The 23041-nt window shown below is 36.7% G+C and overlaps 1 pseudogene; it reads left to right on the forward strand.

The window, feature by feature from the left end:
- The first annotated feature begins 204 nt into the window (after positions 1 to 204).
- Positions 205 to 582, forward strand: LOC114204940 (small ribosomal subunit protein eS25 pseudogene; annotated as a pseudogene).
- The last annotated feature ends 22459 nt before the right edge of the window (positions 583 to 23041 follow it).

Genomic DNA, 23041 nt, shown 5'->3' on the forward strand with positions numbered 1-23041 from the left:
TTTAGAAAAGAGGTTTCCAGAAAGCTTTCAGAGTACTTTAATGTCTATGGTGCTGAATTCCTCCCTTAAATATCTATCATTTCATATGTAAGTGCAATGTGCTATAGTGAAAGAATGTGGACTTAGAAAAAGATAGGTCTGTTTCCTTTTTGTCTGACATCTTAGTGAGGCTGCAGGGGTAGACGTTGCTCTCCCAGCTTCGCTATGCCGCCCAAGGATGACAAGAAGAAGAAAGATGCCAGAAGGTCAGCCAAGAAGGACGAAGACCCAGTGAACAAATCTGGGGACAAGGCCAAAAAGAAGAAGTGGTCCAAAGGCAAAGCTCGGGACAAGCTCAATGATCTGGTCTTGTTTGACAAAACGACATATGACAAACTCTCTAAGGAAGTTCCCAACTATAAGTTTATAACTCCAGCTGTTGTCTCTGAAAGACTGAAGATTCGAGGTTCCCTGGCCAGGGCAGCCCTTCAGGAGCTCCGTAGTGAAGGACTTATTAAACTGGTTTCAAAGCTCAGAGCTCAAGTAATTTACACCAGAAACACCAAGGGTGGAGATGCCCCAGCTACTGGTGAAGATGCATGAACAAGATCCCACCAACTGTACATTTTGGAAAATAAAATTTTATTAAATCAAAAAAAGAAAAGAAAAGAAAAAGATGGGTCTGGGTTCAAATTCTAGCTCACTAATATTCTGGCACCAAGGCCCTAGGTGCCCCTCCCATGGCCTTGCTCATCACACCCATTATCCACCTCTGCAACATGAAACTCAGTGTGTTCTTTAGCTACGACAACCTCTCCTGCCTCAGACTCACCCAGCTATTCCAAATACATTTTTTCTCTAAGTTCTTCACGATCCAAAACACTATTTTGGATTTGTTTTGCTTTGTTTTGTTTCTTTTCTCCATTTTTTACTAATATTTTGAACTTCTTTGCACATTGCTATACCTACCTGGAAAATAGCGATTTTTTTTTTCTCTGCTCCTGTTATTTTCCCTGGGAAGTCAGGAATTATGCTTGTCTTGCTGACCATGCTAATATAATAGACCTTTAATAAATAATCTTTATGTGCTTTTGAAGAATATTACTTAACATCTCAGCTCCTCTTTTTTGTCTCCCCTGTAAAATATGGATACTAAAAGTAATAGAATTTTTGCAAAAGTTAAAAATGAGATGACTTATACATATAGCTCTCTTGTGCAGAAAACGTAATCAAGAAATGTTAACTCTCTTATCCATGCCCTTTTTTCTAAGATATAGAGCCATGGAAAAGACAAGAAGATAGCAGGGGGCTGGGGAGTGGGAATCTCTTTATCCTTTATGGCCATTATTATACAGATTTTATCTAAAGATTGTGTAGAAAAATTTGTCATGTCCGCAGCATACTTGATTAGAATTTTTTTTCAAAAACCTAAATTCATTTCATTTTTTAAAAATAGATTGTGCCTATTCATGGATTGTTGCTCCCATATATCCATATAGGTTATTCATATGTGTAAATGATCAGGCAAGGATTGTGCTGGTGTAATTAACATCACACTACTGAAATTAAACAGTGATATTTACAACTTGCTAGGTAGGGAATGGGGAGAGAGAAGGGAGAGTAAAAGAAGCTAAATAGGATATAGCAAGAAGTCCTTATTTCTGACCATGAGGAAACTGTTTTCAGCTCAGACTCCTCTCGGAATATTAATCTTCCTGCAAAAACATGTGTAAGATAAAACCCTTTCTCCCGTGAGCAATCAAGGACCCAGGAACAAAACCCAAAGTGCTAGAAAATCATGTCAGCAGAAAAAGAAACCATTTCGAGATAATAAGTAATTAGGGTTACATTTACAGAGCATAATTGAGAGATGATACCTCCTTAAAAGCCCCCATTGATTAAAATTCAGTATTTAAAGTGAACTTAGTGAACCCTTATAAGCAAAGACTAAGAATTTTCTGTAAATAGTGGAAATGGTCCTAAATCAAGAAAGGGAGAACCTACCATACACCCATGAAGAAAATGAACATGAGGAGCAGAGGAAAGGATAAGCAGAATTTGCCAGAGGAAGACAAAGTGTGGAGGAAAAAAGTATTCCTTTACTTATACTGTTCAAGTGTTATCCTTTGTTCCTTAGTGACAAGGAATTTGAATTTACATCAGAAGCCTATAGTTTATCATTTATGTTACATTATAAATAAGTATGTTTAGGTTTATTATATGGTAAAGTATCTATGGTTCTCAACTCTTGAGTCAATTCATGCTCAACTAATTTTTTTATCAACTTAATAAAATTCTGAGATAAAATTCATGTAATGCTATATTTTCTCAAATAGATGGACTATACCTAATTATTGCAGTCAAGACTTAAGAACCAGTGGTGTAAAACCTAGTAAATAATAACACCAGCACTTGATTTAATAAAGTTTATTTTTTTCTGGGTATACTTCTGATTAGACTTGCACATGAAAGATACAGAGAAGGATATAAAACAATTACAGTGTCTGATAATCCTATATCCAGTTTCTTTCCCACACCATTGGCAGATTCAATTTAATTAAATACATATTTATGGGACACATATGTACCAGGCAGTGTACTGGGCACTGTGATGTAATAATGAATGACAGTTCCTGTCCTCAAATTTATAGAATTCACCGGGGAAACAAAGAAACAGAAAACTATCTTGCAAGTGATAAACACACACAATGACAGGAGAAGGCTAAGACACGAAGAGAGACACCTAACCAGACTATTCGTTGGGGTAGCGATGTAGAGCATGATTTTACCAGAGGTGATTTTCAAGATGCACAGTAGTAAACAGCAAACAGTGGTTGGCCAGGTGAATGTGGTAAAACATATTCCCTAGAGGGTCGCTGAAGATTGGAGAGACAAGATAAGAGAAATAAGATGGGAAAGGTTGTAAAAGACCTTGTTAACCATTTTAGGAGCAGAGAGAAGCCATCACTCTACTTAAGATTAAAATCAAACGTTCAAAGTTAAACATATTTTCAGTGAACTACTTGATATTCATTTTCCCTACTGATGCTGGGATCCCCTATCCTATGAAGGGACCCTTGAACCAGAAAATGGATTGGAGAAGGGAAGATTATGGTAAAACTAGAAGCAGGAAGACTATCATTGTTATTGCAGTAATCAAGAGAAGAGATGATGTTGGACTGAACTAAGTTACCAGCAATGAAGCGGGGGGGGGGGGGGTGGACAAAATAGAGAGATGGTTAGGAAATAAAAACAGAACCTAGTGATCCATTACATCAGGTTTTAGTGAAGAAGACTGAGGAGTCAAATATAATGCAAACAGATTTATAGCTTGAGCAACTCAGTGCATGGCATTGCCATTCGCTTAGTTACGAGGAGCTGGGTTGTGAAAAGGGAAGAAGATCAAGAATTAATGTTTTCCATCTTGAATTTTACATATTTTTGTGATAGTCAAGTATAATGTCTCATAGACAGTTGGATATGCAGGCTTAGACCTCAGGGGAGAGATATGTGGAAGAGATCTAAATTTGGGAGGTCACAAATCTTTACACGATCTCCACATTTGTAAGAGTTTATACGACCCTATGTCTTTGTTCTTCCCACTCCTATTTATATGTCCACCTTTGTACTAGATCCCAATGCCTCCCACCTGCTCAGGGACCTAACCATTACCCCATGTCTACATCCTCCTCTCCCCTGCTGCTCCTTTCCATCATCATTTATATATGCTAAAGCTTCTCTCATGTTTATCAGAAAGGAAGCAAACAAGCAAAATTCTGTCTCCTAGCCAACATCATATATCCCTCCTTCTTAGCAGAATTGCTTATTTTTCTCTTTTTCATTTCCTTCTAAAGTCTGGTTCTGTCCTTTGCCCCAATCTCCATCACCATTAGTCCACCAAAATTACTCCATCCATTTTTCCACCAAAATTGTACTGCTTGTTATACAGTGAATTCAATAACTATTCTCAGTCTTTATCTTCAGGGACTCTGAGCATCACTTGACTCTATTGACTACTCTCTCCTTCTGGAAGCCCTCTCTAGACTTTGTGACTGTTTATTCTCCTTGTTACTTCTCTTACATCTCCTTAAGAAGGTCCTCTCCTGTCCCTCAAGGGCTAGTACTCTTTTCTTACTCTACACATATCCCCATATGATGTCATCTATTCTTGTTATTATTTCATATAAATGATTCCCAAATATATACCTCTTGTACAGAACTTTCTCTGAGGAGAGCATATAGCTACAAGATAAAATTCCATCTCCTTAGCTAGGCATCCTCTAGTCTAGCAATACTTTGTAATGCCGCTAGTCTAACTTGTTCACTCACTACTCCATGACACACCACAAGTGAGGTTTTTGTTCCCATCTGTTCTCTAATCCAGAATGCCCTACTCCTTTATTCTATTAATTTATATTTTATCACTCTTAAGTACAAGCTCAAAACTGACTTCTCCAGTAGATGTTTCTCTAACCACTCCCTCCTCTGAATTCCTATCATATCGTTGTATCATCCCCAGAGTACAGGAATAGCAAGAGATTCCATCTTGAATGAAAATGGTGATTTACAGAAAACACCAACCTAGTGCTCAGTACCAGGGAAGATTCGCTTTTCTCCATGTCCATACACAGCATGAAAGTCTCATGATTAATTATCAATGCCTACCATCAGCCCAAGAGAGAAGGGGCAGCCTCAAGTCACATAGTTACCATCCATGTTATGGTTCTTGAAATTCACTTCCTTGACCTCACTGATTTGAGGAATTCTTTATCTCAGGAAACAAACTGAGGGTTGCTGGAGTGGTGGGGGGTGGGAGGGATGGGGTGGCTGGGTGATAGACATTGGGGAGGGTATGCGCTATGGTGAGCGCTGTGAATTGTGGAAGACTGTTGAATCACAGATCTGTACCTCTGAAACAAATAATACATTATATGTTTAAAAGAAGAAGAAGAAGAAGAAGGAGAAGGAGAAGGAGAAGAAGATAGCAGGAGGGGAAGAATGAAGGGGGCGGAATCGGAGAGGGAGATGACTCTGGACTCTGAAAAACAAACTGAGGGTTCTAGAGGGGAGGTGGGTGGGAGGATGGGTTAGCCTGGTGATGGGTATTAAGGAGGGCACGTTCTGCATGGAGCACTGGGTGTTGTGTGCAAGTAATGAATCATGGAACACTACATCAAAAACTAATGATGTAATGTATGGTGATTAACATAACATAATAATAAAAAAAAGAATAATTCATATTTATTTTGATTGCAAGTGCCCTGTCCTTACAACCAGATTTGAAATCACAAATTAAAGACTGGATTTTATTCTTCATCATATTGTCACGCAAAAAAATTAATGATCAGTAAATGTTTGATAAGGAGATGCCAGTAAATTTTAGAAGTGGGAACAAATGTGGTATACCGAAAAAGTAAGCTTTCTAAAAAAAGAAATTGATGTCTTACTACCTATTCTCTAGAAATGCATTCCAAAATTAAGTCACCTTACTCCCTATAGATCCAGATGGGATAATAATATTTTTAGAAAACATTTTCTTTTTGAATCTCATGCAATCTCTTCTTAAAAATCTATCAGTTTTAAAGTATATCCTCTGGTTTAAATGACTCCTACACAATTATGCGCACAGCCTCTATTAAATCCAAAGTCAAGCTTTATTGTTAAATATTCCTATTCATTTTCCATTTTAGTAAAACAATATCTTGAGACGTAGAGTACATTCAGACTTTTAAACGTATTTTAGAAGAAATGTAATATGTAGAGGGTGTTATACTAAAACAATGCTACAAAAATGAAAAATGATAGGGGTAAAAAATACCTGAAAAGGAATACTCTCTCCTTCCTCCCTTTTCCCGTCACCTCGCAGGATTCATTCCATTGCACATATTCTTTGGGAAATGCTTTCACAACTACAACATATAAAATATATGCTTCATATCATGATCAAGAAGAGCTCTAGACATATAGGAAACTAAATCCATGAATCAACCATTTAAATATCTAATATTTGAATTTAGTTTCACAGTTTAAATCCACTGGTGTCTTTAACACCTTTTGTATGGTTTTGTCATATTAATGGTTGATGGGCTAAAATTTATTTCAAGCAACAAATCAGAATATCCAGTTCCCAAATTTAGCTTTTTAAATTACTCGTCCTTCATTAGATGCTGCATTACTTCTCTTGTAACACTGGAGAAAGACGTGTTGTCTTATAGAGACACAGTTCTGAAATAATGCTAAGATAAATGTCTATCGAAGTACTATGCCTCTGATTAAATAGTAGAGAGAACACAGTCTTTGGAATCACAAAGGCCAGATTTGAATCACTCTCTAATACTTACTCTATTATCTCAGATAAGCTGTTTACCCTCCATATGACTTTGGACAAGTGCCTCATTTGTGAAGTAGAAATAATACCTATCCCATAGAAGCTGCAGTCAAATGAAATTATGCGTATTCTTTAAAAAGCACAATGCCTAGAGATGTTCTGATTTGTTAGCTCTGATTATTTTCTTTCAAATGTTCCAAAATAAAATTATAAGCTGAAAATATGAATTTAAACAGCTACTATTATTTTTTCTTAACATATTCATTAAAGCATGTGCTTGGTTAAGATAGGAAAGGACAGTACTAAATTTTAACTATAAAAGAATTTATAGTAGAAATGGTAATATCGACATATATGATTTACCATGCTGGCTGGGTTGGTATAGATTTTTTTTCTACCCCTTTCTTGCTGCTTTATAGTTAACAAATAAACAAGCTAATATAAAAGTTACCCTAAAGTTATTTACAACAGACTTCTGTAAGTCTGTGTTAAAAAACTTTTATAGCCCAATAGATACTATATGGAAAGAAACACTTATAAAAGGAACTGTGCTATTTATTCTCAAAAGATGTTCATTAAAAAATAACGATGTTTCAAATGTTATTCAATTTTCACAACTTTTGATAAATTACAAAAGTATCTCTTTTTTCTCTCTCTTTCTCAAAAATTGGTAATGAAGTAGGAAGACCAGGAGTGGTATTGAGTAGATCCACCTTTCTTTTTTTTTTTTAATGGAACTACTTTTATACTTCTATAGGCTACCCTTCGTCACTTCTAAAACACGAGAGAGATTTTACAGAGATTTTTTTTCAAATATTGTGATACAAATTTTGACAATATTCATTATATAATATAGTGATCTCTGGAGAAGGTATGAGGACTCCCATGATATCATGAAGCTTTAAAAGTAATAAAGCAGGAGAGAGAAGATATCACTTCATGAATTTCAAGAAAATGGAATACAAGACAATAACTTGATATTATTATAATAGTTCATATGAAATAATTAATTATAGGCAAATAATGTTTTGTATTTTATTGTCTTCCAGAGTAGGTATACAACACTATCTTGGAAATTATTTAACTTTACTGTTATCTAGCCTATCTAAGAAAAGCTACCATGTTCTAGTTGGTAGTAAATAAAATGGGAAAATGCAGGTGTTGGCAATAAATAACTGATCATCACACCCCATAGGATTTGGTTGTTTACTGAGCATTAGTATTCAAGGAAATCACAAGCATTTTGTTCTTTCCATTAAGTAATATTAGTGATAGTGATCTCAAAATACTATTATAAGAATTAATGTGGCAACACATTGCAAGCCCCTAAAAAATGATAGGTTTCATGTAAGACCCAAAATAGTAATACCATGTTAAAAACCTGAAGACTGCTCTTGAAGGTAAAAAACAGGACTCTCTGTATAAAAATAACACTGCATTATGCTCTTTGAAGCTGCAAACAATTTGAGAGGGTGAAATTTTATTTTCTCAGATGTTCCAGTAACACATAATTCTATGAAAAAAAAATTAGATCTAGATATGAAAGAGAGGACACCTGGAGACAGATGAATTGAAAAGCTAAATTTGAAATGAATCATTGAACTAATGCATAAAAGCTATGGGTTTAAAAGTTTTACCCATGCTTCCTTTGCTAATTGCATTTGTTTCCTGCTGTGGCCCTTATTGTCATGATGTTGGTGATACTAAATTTGTGTGTGTGGAGAATGAGGCCTGTTCCCTTTCATGTCAGAGTTCCTGAAGAACAGAGGCCTGTATTTATTTCAATAGTGAAAAGGACATGTGAATGCTGGACAGTGCTGATAGACCACCTCTCACCTGCCAACCATTTCTTATCAAACTGAGGAAATACTGATTGACAATCTTGATCTGAGAATCCACATGTCCGTTCCTCTTCCCTCTCTAATCTGCCCCAAAGTAGGGCAGACATGTGAGGATCTGTAATATTTCGGTCATTAAGGTTCATGTGTCCATCAACTCTCTGTTTCAACACCATTGTATCTTTTAATTCTATGAAGGAAATAAATTCTAATTCTAATTATATGAAGGAAATAAAAATCTCACTACACCCTTAATAGATATTTGCAAAACCTATGACTTCACTCCATTATATTTTGTACTATCCCAAAGTAGAGCTAAATCCTGGGAACAAAATAATCAGGACACTGAAAGTCTGGGGTAAATTAACTTAATGCCTAACTTGAAACTAATCATGAAGTTATTTTTCTTTCTGTCCGTATAGATGACAGTCAGACAACTAATATAGTCAGTGTAACCAATGTCCATTGAAGCCAGTGATCCACACTGTTTATATAAAAGATTGAACTGGGTTTGTACTGATGTCAGAGATCTATTGGAAATTTTTAAAAATAGATACCTGGGTTAATCTTCATTCTTACCTCTTTTTCCTCAGAAGTTTTCAAAGAGAGAAGAAAAAAAAATGTCATTTGGAGTAAAAGTTTGAAAATGTTGGATTCTAGTTTGCATATTTCTGCAATAAGAAATTAATAAACAAAGTGTTTATATTTGTCACTTTCAATTATAAGAAATATGATGATGATCAAGTGTGCAAGGAGTTTAATATACATCCAAATAATTCCTGCAATTTAACTCACTGAAGCTATCATTAACATGCTCTTCGAATGCCTGGGCAGGTTAAATCTACCCACACAAAAGGACCCAAACTTCTCTCAAATGTTTGAACAAGGGAAAGCTGATCCCCCGAGCAATCTATAATTTCATAGATCTTTTTTATTATTTTTATCTTTGTGTTTGTCTCCTTTTGTATACTAGTCTAGACTATATAATCAGTATTTCTTTCTGCAAGTAACACTACACAACCATATAGATTGTGAATCCCACATTTTATGAAGTATAATAAACATAAAATGATCTAAAACTATGAACCAGAAGTTTAGTATACTTTTCTTTCAGACATGAAAAAAATTTGAAATGACGCTTTTAGGAACCATTAACCCAATACTCTGCACATAGTAGATGTTCTATATGTACCTTTTGCTAATGAAAACATCCAAAGTATTAATTGATATCTGTCTTAAAACAATACAATATTAATATGTTATATTAAGCATATTAATAATATAAATATACTAATCATATTCATATTGACAATAACATGAATTTGACATATTCTGAATATGACATATTCTCAATATGCCAACCTCACATTATTAATGTTAATATAAGTATGATTAGCATATTTATTATTAATATTGATTGATTAGTATATTACATTAATATTTATTATTAATAATACAATATTAACATAAATACTAAGGAATCTTAAACTCTTTTTTTAATCTTTTAATCTTTGTGCTTACTTTTTTTTATTATGTTAGTCACCATACAGTACATCATAAGTTTTTGATGTGGCGTTCCATGATTCATTGTTTGAGTATAACACCCAGTGCTCCATGCAGTACGTGCCCTCCTTAATACCCATCACCGGCTAGCCCATCCCCCCACCCCCCTCCCCTCTAGAACCCTCGGTTTGTTTCCTGGAGTCCATAGTCTCTCATGGTTCGTCTCTCCCTCCGATTTCCCTCCCTTCATTTTTCCCTTCCTTCTCCTAATGTCCTCCATGTTATTCCTTACGTTCCACAAATAAGTGAAACCATATAATTGACTTTCTCTGCTTGACTTAGTTCACTTAGCATCATCTCCTCCAGTCCTACCCATGTTGATGTAAAAGTTGGGTATTCATCCATTCTGAAGGCTGAGTAATATTCCATTGTATATATGGACCACATCTTCTTTATCCATTCGTCTGTTGAAGGGCATCTCGGCTCTTTCCACAGTTCAGCTATTGTGGATATTGCTGCTATGAACATTGGGGTGGGGTGCATATGGCCCTTCTTTTCACTTCCTAAAAGCGTCTTTTCACATCTGTGTCTTTAGGGTAACTACCCAGTGTGCAATTGCTGAGTCATAGGGTAGCTCTATTTTTAATTTTCTGAGGCACCTCCACACTGTTTTCTGAAGTGGCTGTACCAACTTGCATTCCCACCAACAGTGTAAGAGGGTTCCCCTTTCTCCACAACCTCTCCGACATTTGTTGTTTCTTGCCTTGTCAGTTTTTGCCATTCTAACTGGTATAAGGTGGAATCTCAATGTGGTTTTGATTTGAATTTCCCTGATTCTGCCATTCCTGGCCCAGGACCCTGGATTAGAATAGCAGAAAGCCATTACTTCCCAGGCCTGAAGACAAAAAGCAGGCGATCCCTCCTGGAACCCAGAGATGGGAAGGACATGCCAAGAGAAGCTGTGAACTTTCGTGTAGAGACACAGTTAATGTGGGGCCATGAGAGAGCTGGGAATAAACTTCTTGCTGAACACAGCCTGCTGCACCTTTCAGAGTTCCTCTTGGTACCTCCTATTGGCTAAACTTACCAGAAGCCAGAAAGCAGGAGCACCTGCTGCTTCAGGCCATAAAAGCCAGCCTCCATTGGCACAGAGCTGGATGCAGGTCCCTAGCAGATATATCAGAGAAGCAGAGAGAAAACATCCAGTACGGTTAGAATGAAATTCACTTTGACTCCTCATAAAAAGAAAAAGATTTGCTTAGCCAATTAACAGTAAAGCAAGATGTACACATGATAATTAAAAACACTTAAAAGGAATTGATCAATTAAAGCACCTTTTCCTTAGAAAAGCACTATTCAGGAAAAAAAGAATTCTAACTATAAATGACTCTTTGAAAGTATAGTAATTGTCTCAGGAAGCTTAACAAGATTCATCGTGCAGTTATTGTTACAATAAATACAGAAAAGAAACAAAACTGATTTTTTATAAATGTTTCACAATCCATAAATCTAATTATACAGACTCCAGTCTCCCTCAATTTATCTGAATTAGTGAGGTTTTAACATATATCAAAAATATCTAAAAATAATCAATGATATTCCTTTTAAAACTGATAGAATTTACCAAAAGATTCATAAAGTTTAGTGGCTTCTTAGAATAACGTGAATATATGTCAAAATTCTTCAAAATTTCTTATCTGACTTCACTATGCATTATTTTGAAATATTTGTTATCACTCCTCAGCATGAATCCTTAGAAAACTTTACCTTTTTTTTTTTTTTCTCTGCTACCCTCCTCCTATACCACACACTTGTTAAGTCACCAGCCTGGATTGGTACCTCTGGAAACTCATCTCATTTCCTCTTTTAAAACTCATCATTCTCATTCTTCCTCTTTTTCATTTTTTCTATTCCAAACCACATGAGTTCTTTTCTCACATGTTCAGTTATAATATTCACATTTGCTTATATTCACTGTTACATCGTTTTCCAACTGTTGTTTTTGGGGGGGTTACCTATATTATTAAATCTTCAGTCAGACTAGATGTTGCTTTAAGTGAAAAGAATGACTCCTACATTTTTCTTATACATTCTACAACATCTTCAGCTAATGTTCAACTCATGGATATCTCATTTGTATGTTGCATTCATGCGGAAATCATGTCTATTTCTTTTATTCCTATACATAATGATGTGTTTATATCTTTTTTTGTTTTTATATCTTAATAAAAGCATTTCTTAATCATTTAAAAGAACACTAAACATTTTAGATTCATCAAATTAATGATTTAAATAATAAAGATCTCCAAAAGTACTGTGGTACCATGTGGGAGAGTTATAGGATTCCTTGCAAAATGGGATTTTTATTTTTAATCCTGATGCGTTTTAGGGATTCATTTTAGGGCCTAAATCCCCAAATCAAATACCACTTTCCCACTTTTTTGGTCATCGAACTGTTTTCTAAATTACCTGAGGCATTCAGGCCTTACGTATTAAGTAAACAATGCAACTTATCTATGTGTTAGAGCAATTGGAATTTAGGCACAAAGGTTATGTTTGAAATGTAGGAGCATGATGTCTTTTAACAGCATGTTTTATAAAGTCTGCGGTGTTGTTTCTGCCTTGCCACTGTGGACAGAATCACAGCTGCACCCAGATGACCCCAAACATAGAAAAGTTCAAAGGGCCAGTTCCCTGCCACTGTTGTGCTCCAGATCTACTAAGAGGAAGCTGATCCTCTCAGCGCAGATGAAAGAGGTCTTTGGAAACCAGATGACTGATAGAACAATTCCACCCTGCCCCATTTTCTGCAATTAGATTGCCCTATCATTTCTTTACTAGAAATTTCACAAGCCTTCCTTTAAATCAGGTTTTATTTTTTTTAAGATAAATTTATTTATTTGAGAGAGAGAGAGTGCATGAGTTGGGGAAGGGCAGGGTGGGGAGGAAGCAGACTCCCCACTGAATGCAGAGCCCTTCCCAGGGCTCCATCCCAGGACCCTGAGATCATAACTTGAACCAAAACCAAGAGTCGGACACTTAACCAACTGAGTCACCCAGATGCCCCTAAATCAGGTTTTAATAAGTCAGTTTGTTTAAATATGTATCTTGAGAAATGTCAGTGTCAATAGATAGGAAGGGAAGGCTATACAGCCTTACAAGTTTGAGATATGGGGTACACTATCTCTCTTGGATGTTTACAACATATTTAACTTAGTGAAGACTCTGAGAAGATCTGTAGTAAAGGAATCTGTTTAACTTAAATTTATCTAGTCCTTTCATAAATTAATATGAAGTTGAGATTCTTTCATTTTTTTTCTAGAATATCTATAAACATTTCTTAATATATCCATGTTTCACAGGACACATTTAGGAAACATTGCTTAAAGCACTTGAAGTTTTAAATAATGTTTTATTGGATTGGAAATATGGTCTGCGTCCAATAATATTTATCAAAGCATGTACCTACATTCCTCCTTTAATTAAATATTTTAGTACTTTCTTTTTTTATATCCATATTACTTATAATTTTTCTTCATCAAATTGAAAGGTGATAGAAAAGAATTATTCTTCATTTTGTTAAAGGATAATTTAAGACAAAGTCATAACTTTCAGGCAAATATAAAATGAACACATGTTCAAGATCTTCTTTAGCTAATGAATGAGGGAACAAGTAAGATGTTGCAGTCAGTTCAAAGAATTCAGAAGATACACATATAAAGGCAATTATGAATGCTAAAGTGAATTTACCAGTAGAATGCATCTTCTTTGGGCATAATTCATTGGCATTTTTATGAACAAGAATCATTTTGTACTACTAATTTTTCTATAATTTACACAGCTATAAAATAACTCAAAGACAACTGAAAAGGGTGCGGGGTACTCAGGAGCATGAGTGTCTGTGTGTGTGTTGTTGCCCATTTCAAAGTCTTGCACAGTATTTCCTGCCACTTTTTAATGCAAAACAAACCCATTTATTTTAACCACCACTTTTAAGTGTGTTCCTTGCTCTTTTTAAGACCTACTTTCACTTTAGTATACTGATATCTTCTTTATTGAGTGATTACTATATACCTAAAATAATGCTTGTATGCATTATTCCATTTAAACCTCACAAATACGATAATATTTTATCATCAGATGATGATATGGAGACTCAGACGGATTAAGTTTTGAAGATCACACAGGAAATGAGAAGCAAAACCTCAAGACCTCAAAAACAGTCTGACTCTAAGGTTCATGCTCCAAACCAAAGTACCAACCTGAACACAGTGCTTAACCTTTGTCCTTCAAATAGTAAAACAAACTCACCTTAAGTTTAGCATGGACATTAGTCTTAGTAAAAGTGTCTCAACAAGAGCCTGATTACCTATCCATTTCCAGACCTCACCTCTCCCTTGAGGCCAAGACATACATTCAACTACTTCCTTAACATTTCCCTTGGATAGCTAATGAACATCTCAAAATTAATTTTTCCTCGGCCCATATCTTATCCATTAGCAAATGTCAACATCTCTTCTCCCAACATTTATTCTAACCTTGTCTGCTCTTCTCCATTTTCCTTGCTGCCACTCTGCTTCACTCAATTATCATTTCTTACCTGAACTGCTTCAATAACTTCTCTTTGTTAGCAGTCAGACCATATCTGAACAGTGGAAAAAGAATGGGCCAAAACAAAACTCTTTCATTGTTTTCAACTGTCTTAGATTATCTGTTCATATTGCCAAGGCAACCAGTTAAAATAATGAAATAATACATCAAATAATTATTCTTTTGGAGTTACACGAATCCAAATAATGGCTATTCCCACTGAAGAGCATAATTGCTTCTCCAAATGGGTCAAGTGAACTAGTTATTATCTGGAATGTGAGTTCCCCAAATTTAAGAACGACATCTTATTCTTAGTGTCTTTTTATTCCCAATTCCAAGTTCAATGCAGAGCATAGATGGGATAGTCATTAAATAGCAATGAATAAATGAAATGTCATATTAGATGCAGGCCCAACTGATGGTTTACATTGCCACATGATACATCCAATCAACTGTAATGTGTATAATAATCAAACACTAGTGCCAGTGACAAGAAAACTCAGAGGCTGATTTCGTTGTTTCTCCGGCAGCCACAGATGTTAAGAACTAAATGGTAGGTAATTTTAGATCATTAAGAACATTAATTCACTATTCCCAAGAATTGCCAGATCTAACTTCTAACCCCTATGATGGAATATTTAAGTATACTGTTTTTATTAAATGATGGATGAACTTTGGGAAGAATAGGGGTTGACACACTTTTAACAAGACCACTGACTTAAAAATCTGCTTGGATTTTTGCAAGAAATTAAATTTCTAGTTTCACAAAATAATCAACTCCATCATGGACATTTAAATAGCTATTTTGAGCAATGTTATATACCTTCTAGTATGATTCTATGAAGGTTTCTAAGGTTTTTCCAGGATATTTTGGTGCATTTTTCAAATCTTCATAGTTGAAAAAGCAAAAACTATTCACACAACAGGTATGAACTTGCTAATATTGAAATGATACATAAACTCCAAAAAGCCAACTGAAGGAGAAACTGAGATAGGAAATCAAGTCAAGATTCAAGGCAAAGAGTATCAGGGTTAAGCCCCTGAATCCAGAAACAGGTCATAATGTGAAGCAATGAAGAAGCCACAAAAACTGAATAGTATCAACACATTGATTGTTCAAAACCAGAAAGCATAATGCAGTATAACAAATTCGAGTGTGCTTCAGGGGACACAATGGGACCAAGCACTGGAAATTAAGATTAGTTCTAAATATATGGCTATCCTATGTATAAAATCAACATGTTAAATAACAGAAGCGAAGTTAATTCGTCAAGAGTCTGCAGTCTGTCCCAGAGGAGCTGACAGAGCAGTCTCAGGTTCCAAATGAGACCTTCTAGAAAGCAAGAAATCTAGAAAGATTATACAATCCTTATCATTCATTATGTTTCTAAAAGATCAGCCTTGTCAGTTAATCAATCACTGAAAATGATTTGTAATAATGAAGGCTGGTAAGTGGTAAAGACACTAAACAGTTGTTCTAAAAGGAATATATGACCTTAACAACTAAAATTAAATTTGCATGAATTACTTATTACTGGGGGTGCCTGTGTGGTGCAGTTGGTTAAGCAGCTGACTCTTGATTTCAGCTCAGGTCATGGTCTCAGGGTCCTGGAGTCAAGGCCCGGGTCAGGCTCCACACTCGGTGGGGAGTCTGCTTCAGGATCTTCTCTTTCCCTCTGACCCTCCCCCTGCTCACATACACTCTCTCTCTGTGTCAAATAAATAAATAAATCTTTTTAAAAAATTGTTTATTTACTATATAAAAGCAGGTTCAATTGTACCCAATGGTAACCACCTGACTCAAAGTAATTAATGATAGTAGGAGCAACATTTTCATCTGGCCTTTGGTATGGACCAGGCATTATGGTGCATCCATTATCTGATTTACTTCTCAGAGCAGCCCTACATATATGAGGAAACTAAGGCTCAGAGAGGTTAAATAATTTTTCCAAGGTGACATGATATTTAATGATTACTGAAAGAAATGAATGTAGGTCAAACTAGGACAGTCCAACAGAAACCAGAACATGTGTTTACTCTAGGAAAAAGGCCTTTGCAAACCTAATTTTCATTCTAATGGATATTATGAGAAATCAAATTATGACTTTTTACAACCAACAAGATTTTAGGAAGATAGGAAACTACTAAAATTGTTACTTTTTTAATTCAATAAAATCATTGTACATGACTACGGTAAATATAACACTGTTTGGCCTGGAATGATGAACTACATTCTGCATTAAAGAACCATAAAACCAGGGTGCCTGGTTGGCTCAGTCAGTTAAGCGTCTGTGTTTCACTTGGGTTGTAATCCCAGGGTCTTGGGATTGAGCCCCATGTGGGGCTCCCTCCTCAGCAGAGAGCCTGCTTCTCCCTCTGCCCCTCCCCCCACTCATTTTCTCTCTCTCTCGCAAAAATAAATAAAATCTTTAAAATAAATAAATAAATAAAAGCCATAAGACCTTCCATGACTGTTGTAGTGTCTGGGTCCACTCTGTGCTCCAGCATCTGCAGGAACCCACAACCCATGCCGTCCATCCTCCTTCCATCCTCCATTCATCCTCCATTCTCCTCTCCTAACTTCCACCTGAAGGTATGTGTCATCACCTTTCTCACTAACAAGAAAATAAATATCTAAAAATAAGGCTAGAGCTAACAACTCCTTAGAGTTCTCCCTCAGAACACAGAATCATAAGTGCTTAATAAATAAGTTTTTGTTTTTATTTTTTTAAAGATTTGTCTATTTTAGGGGCACGTGGGTGGCTCAGTTGGTTGAGCACCCAACTCTTGGTTTCAACTCAGGTTGGACACTCAACCGACTGAGCCACCCAGGCGTCTCAATAAATATATTTTTATAGAAAAAGAAACAGAGAAAGAGAGGGAGGGAAGGAGGGAGGGAGGGAGGGGTATAGCAAAGAGCAAGAAGTGAGCAGGGAGGTAGGGGAAAAAGGAAGGGGGAAAGGAAGGAGAGAAGGAAGGGCTATAGTTTACATTACTAAAAATGTATCTTGAATTGTTATACCTGTTCTTTAAAAAGCAAGTTTTCAACAAATATATCTAAGGAGCAAGAACCAGTAAAAGTAACTCATATGTAGTTAATTAGCAATATCAAAATAGTTAAATCTGTGCCAGATAACCTTGTTAAGTATTATAAAGATAAATCTAAAATGTAAAGAAATGTAAGGATTTAATGTAAAATGGCATCAAATCTAATGCAAGAATATTATTTGTTATATTTGTATATCCAACAACATTTGTAAAAAGAGAACAAAATTAGGTTTTGTTTTTTTAAAACTGACCTTGGCAGTTTTGAATAAATATACTTTCACTTGAGCAGGCAATTATCTTATAGTGATTAAACATAGCCTTTTTGTAGTTTTAAATGACTTTTTACTTTTTTATTTTATTATATTTTTTTTAAGATTTTTATTTATTTGAGAGAGAGAGCATGGGGGAGAGGGAGGACGGGCAGAGGGAGAGAGATAAGCAGAAGCCCCTCTGAGCAGCGAGTCTGTCTAGTCTGTCTGTGGCCGGGCTCAATCCCAGGAACCTGGGATCATGACATGAGCCAAAGGCACATGCTTAACAGACTGAGCCGCCCACATGCCTCTTAAATGACTTTTTTAAAAGTAAGTCCTTGCAGACATATTTTTAGGCAAAATATGCTGTAAGAAATGGTCAATTTATACCAAGGAATTACAAATGGGAAACTATTCATTATAATTTCATTAAAATTTAATATTTAAACTGGCAGACAGAGGTCCTCTGCTTACGTTATAAACCAAAAGAACTCAAATTTTACATTTTTATTTCTAATTTTTAAATTTTACTGAAACTTTTCTCTCTGTGTACATCCATGAAACTATCATCATAATCAAAATAATTTGTATATCCATCATACCCAGAAGTTGTCTCTTACCCCCTTGGAGTCCTGCTTTCCTATCCATTCCACTCCTCCTCTCATTCCCTTATTGCTGATTCTCTTTCTGTCACCACAAATTTGTTTGCATCTTCTATAACTTTACATTAATGAAATAATACAATAGTCACTCCTTTTTATTATGGCTTCTTTCACTTACCATAATCAATTTGAGATTTATCCACATTTTCCCACATATATCGATAGTTCATTTTCCTCTTCACTAATTTTTTTATTGAAGTATAATTAACATACAGTGTTATATTAGTTTCAGGTGTATAACATAATGATTCAACAGTTCTTTACATTACTTGGTGCTCACCACGATAAGTGTAGTCACCATGTGTCACCAAACATTATTACAAATATTTTGACTATATTTGCTGTGTTGTACTTTTCATCTCCGTGACTTATTTATTCGTTGATTTTACTGCTGAATCATGTTCCATTGTATGGATATACCTAAATTTGTTTATCCATTCATCTATTGATGGACGTTTGTATTGCTTCCTACTTGGGGCTATTAAAAAATAAAGCTGCTGTGACCATTCATGCACGAGTGTTTGTGTGGACACATATTTTCATTGATGTCAGGTAAATACCGAAGAGTAGAATGGTAGAGTAGAATGGCTCAATTATATAATAGGTATAAAATTAACTTCATAAGAAAATGCAAACTGTTTTCCAAAATAATTTAACACTTTATATTCCCACTAATAGTGTATGAGAGTTCCAACTGCTCTAACACCCTCACTAACATTTGGTATGGTCAGTCTTCTTAACTTTAGCAATTCTATCTAATAGGTATGTGATGATATCTCATTGTAGTTTTCACTTGTGATTCCCTAATGGCTAATGATGTTGACCATCTCTTTATGTGCTCATCTGCCATCTGTGTATCTTCTTTGGTGGTACCAAATGCCTGTAAAATCTTTTACTTATCTTTTCATTGGGTTGTTGTTTTCTTATTACTGAGTTTAGTGAGTAATTTATATATTCTGGATAGAAATTCTTATCATATATGTGTTTTGCAAATATTTTGTCCCAATCTGTGGCTTGTCTTTTTATTCTAACAGTGTCTTTCAATAAGCATATGCCTTTGGTTTTAATGAAGTCCAATTTATCATTTTCTTTTATAATTCATGTTTTTGGTGTTGTATCTAAGAAATCTATGCCAAACTCAAGATCACAAAGATTTTTCTTCTGTTTACTTTTAAAGATTTATACTTTTAGTTCTTACATTTAGATTCATGATCCATTTTTAGTTAATTTGTGTTCATAATGCAAAAATATTCATGTTTTTTCATATATGTGTGTGTGTGTTCCAGTATCATTTGCTGATAGTCTTAATTATTTTGATCTTTTAAATCATTATGAGGGATATAGTATATATCCTACATATATACTATATATAATAATGAAAACTTTTAGAAGTTTTTATATATAAAGCTAAAGAATAAAAATTTACCTTATATTTCTTTCCTTATCATTCCATCTGTCATTCCTTGGAAACTGACTTGAAAATAGTAATGAAGTGAAATTTTTATTTCCTATTTAAATACATCCTTAATACTCAAGTAATCACAGAGCTCACTATCTTAGGGTCCATTTTGATTATTAACAGAGGGGCATGAAATTCAGAACATAAAAATTGGAAAAATCAAGAATCAAGTCAATTTTTTATAGTCTTTATAAAATGATTAGCCATCTGTTACTTCTTCCCCCACATCCATTCTCCCCACTCTTCCTTTCAGAAATGGACCTCCTGCCCCACAGAAGCAGTCATAGCTATTCAGCTAAGGACTACAATTCCCTTGCAGCAGTGACGGGGTTTGGACGATACAAATCAACGTGGGCAACTCTCAGATCACACTTCTACCACAAAGCTGCTCTTTCCTTTCCCCCTTCTGACTGTTGGAGAAATGGAGACCACATGCAGGGACAGATTCTGGGGTGATGTTCAGGAGCAGAGCTGCCTACCTGCCTTTACACCCTCCTGTCCCTGAACTGTTTAGATGAGATAACATTGTATCTCATTTGAGAGACTTGGTTGGAGCATCGTAGTCTGTACTCTAACTGGCGCTGGTGCACAACCCTGGGATTTTTTGCTGGAACTTGGCAGCTATATCAATAATCTCAGTGGGAGTATATTCTCTCCTCATGAATGATTCCTGAATTGGGGCTGCTCCACTGGCCGGGGTCATGGTTGCTTTCCTTTGTATTAAGGATCAGACAACACGAGGTGCTTCGTCCACTTCACTGTCAATCACCACAATATCCTTTCCCTCATTCTCCTCACATTTCCAGAGATTCCACCTCTTAGCATCGCAATCAGGTTTTGTCACAATCGGGTCTTGTCATAAGCACTTGCACCTCGATCGGTGGCATAAACAGCATGCTAAAGGCACCAGACTGTTATCCCGCTCTTCCACCTTGTCTGCCAGCCTGGAAGCTTGCAGAGTAGTGAACACCCACATATCCTCTTCTCCCCACTTTCTGAGTCAGGCTTGGTCTCCAGCTGCGCCCAAGTGGCCAGCCCAAGTGCCCACAGGAAAGGCCAGCCCAGCGGGCCACCGGCGTGTCCCCGCTCCGCCTCCGCGCGCTCTGCGCACTTCCTCCAACAAGCGCCCGGGAGCAGCCCGCCTTTTCACGGTGCCCCAACTCTCGCGGGATCCACAAGCATCTGACCTACAAGCCTCGCCACACACACAAGGTCTGGTGGCCGAGCTGGGATTTCCCCCGGATGCCTCCTTCCCAAAGGCCATTTCTTCTGTCTCCTGGCTGCCTCACCAGTTGTTCCACAACCTCCCAAGTTGCCCGCGTTAAAGTCAAAGCCGCCCTGCACGCAGGGCAAGGAGAGAAGGAAGAAAGAGGCAGCCACGCCGGAAGGTGGTGTGGCAAGTTTAGAAAAGCAAGGGAACTGACCGCGGCTTGCATAGGGCTGCCGAGAGGAGTGGAGTTGCTCCCGCGCCTGCCAGAATTGTGAGCTTTTCTAGAGAGTCCCTGATGCGGCTCAGTCACATGCATAGTGCAGACAATCTCAGTAATACGTTCTTCTCTGGAGGCTGCACCCTTGAAGCATTCTGGCCATGGAAACGGTGGCCTGAAGGAACATTCCGACGGCAGGGGAGGGAGGCAGGAGCCTCTCCTTGTCCGTGTCCAGCTCGCAGGTCACCGAGAGGTCACGTTCCCTGGATGACCTCCTCCAACAACTGGACATTTGGTGCTGCCCTAACGGAAACTGAAACTATGTGGCAATGCTGTATTGGTAAGATCAGAAAGATGGTGCCTTTTGTCATGCCACAACAAAAATTAGGCAAAACTGTTACCCACGATACTTGGAATACAGACCCTTTACGTACGAAGACTATGGCTCTAGGAGACGTAGTTAGGCAATGTCAACATGCTGGTGGTGTTCACTCTCTATGCCATGTGACAAGGTACTAAAAGGAGAGGATTCAAGCAAAAATTAACCACTTCACATTTCACAAGCAGAGAAGGAAAGAAAGAAAGTTCTGCTAAGGGAAGTTCTCTGTCAATTTGCTGGGAGTCCAGGACTTTGTGGCAGGGCAGGAATGGAAAAAAGCAACTGCTCTGTTCCCCAACAGATCAGATGGCTCTACAGAGCCTTTCTCCAGAGGCTTGGCTTATATATTCTCAAATGTGTATCAGTCAGTGGCAAAAGCAGATTAAGGGTTGCCTCCTCGCTGATGCGTATTGTTTCAAATGGCCTCAAGGTGGCCAACAGTAAATTGAGGGAAACGGGTGGTCAAGAACGGCAACCAATAAACAGATGAGCGTCTGTGCATCAACAAGACAGGAAGAGATCTTTAACCATGGTGATTCTCAAATGAAACTGACCGGAAGCATTTAACTAAAGGTCGACCTATTAGAGACAAGTTGGCATTAAAAGTATTCTTCCTGGAAATACGCACCTTCCACACACACACACACATATGCAAAATGATGAACTTTTTTTGGATTATGAACACAAATTACCTAAAAATGAATCGTGAACCTAAATGTAAGAACTAAAACTATAAATCTTTAAAAGTAAACAGAGAAGAAAATCTTTGTGATCTTGAGTTTGGCATAGATTTCTTAGATACAACACCAAGAAAGAAAAAGCTTTCACAGCCTGCTCCCTTAGAGATCTAGCTAGGAGACCTAGGGACTGTTTTAGGGGCCACTACATTAACCCTTAAAGCCTTTGCCACTCAGGCTTCTGACATCCTTGTTTATCAAAGCAACTTCCCCAAAATCTTAGGAAAAAAAGGCAAATATGGGAACCATAGAAACAATGACCTATAGAATTTCACTATTGCTATGAATCAGTGGTGTCTGTATCTTTCTCCAATTTCCATTTTCAAAAAAAAAAAAAATTGTATGAGACTCTTCTGATCCTAATCTACCATTCTTTATTGGGTGTGACATAGGAAATAGAAAAGTGATCTTTTCATACATCATTGGATATCCAGGAGCCACTTCTGAGCCTGTCAGAATGCACAACATATCACTCAGAGATTCTGGACGTTTAGTTGGTTGCAGTTTACTGGATGGGACATTGGTTTTTCTTACTTGGTACAAGAATGACATGGTCTCTGTGGGAAGAAGGGTGCACAAGACAGATTGGGTGGCCATAGCAGTGGATTTGGGTACACAGCAGGTGTCTCTAAGTATTATTCTCCTGTTTCAAGAAACTTCCCTGTATTTTAGTTAGGTATGTGGCTGCTCAACTTCACAGTACATTTTCCAGCTTAATTTACATCCATTTCCTTTATTCCTATAAATGTCAAGCCTATTTATCGAGCTTAAATACACATTAAGATACCATTCTCAAAAGACTATCAAAGCAGACTGATTAATATATGAAGCTCTCTGCAA

Source organism: Eumetopias jubatus, unplaced genomic scaffold, assembly GCF_037043125.1.
Source record: "Eumetopias jubatus isolate StellerSeaLion01/CBP00866 unplaced genomic scaffold, mEumJub1_p1.0 scaffold_16, whole genome shotgun sequence".
In the NCBI taxonomy this organism is placed as follows: domain Eukaryota; kingdom Metazoa; phylum Chordata; class Mammalia; order Carnivora; family Otariidae; genus Eumetopias; species Eumetopias jubatus.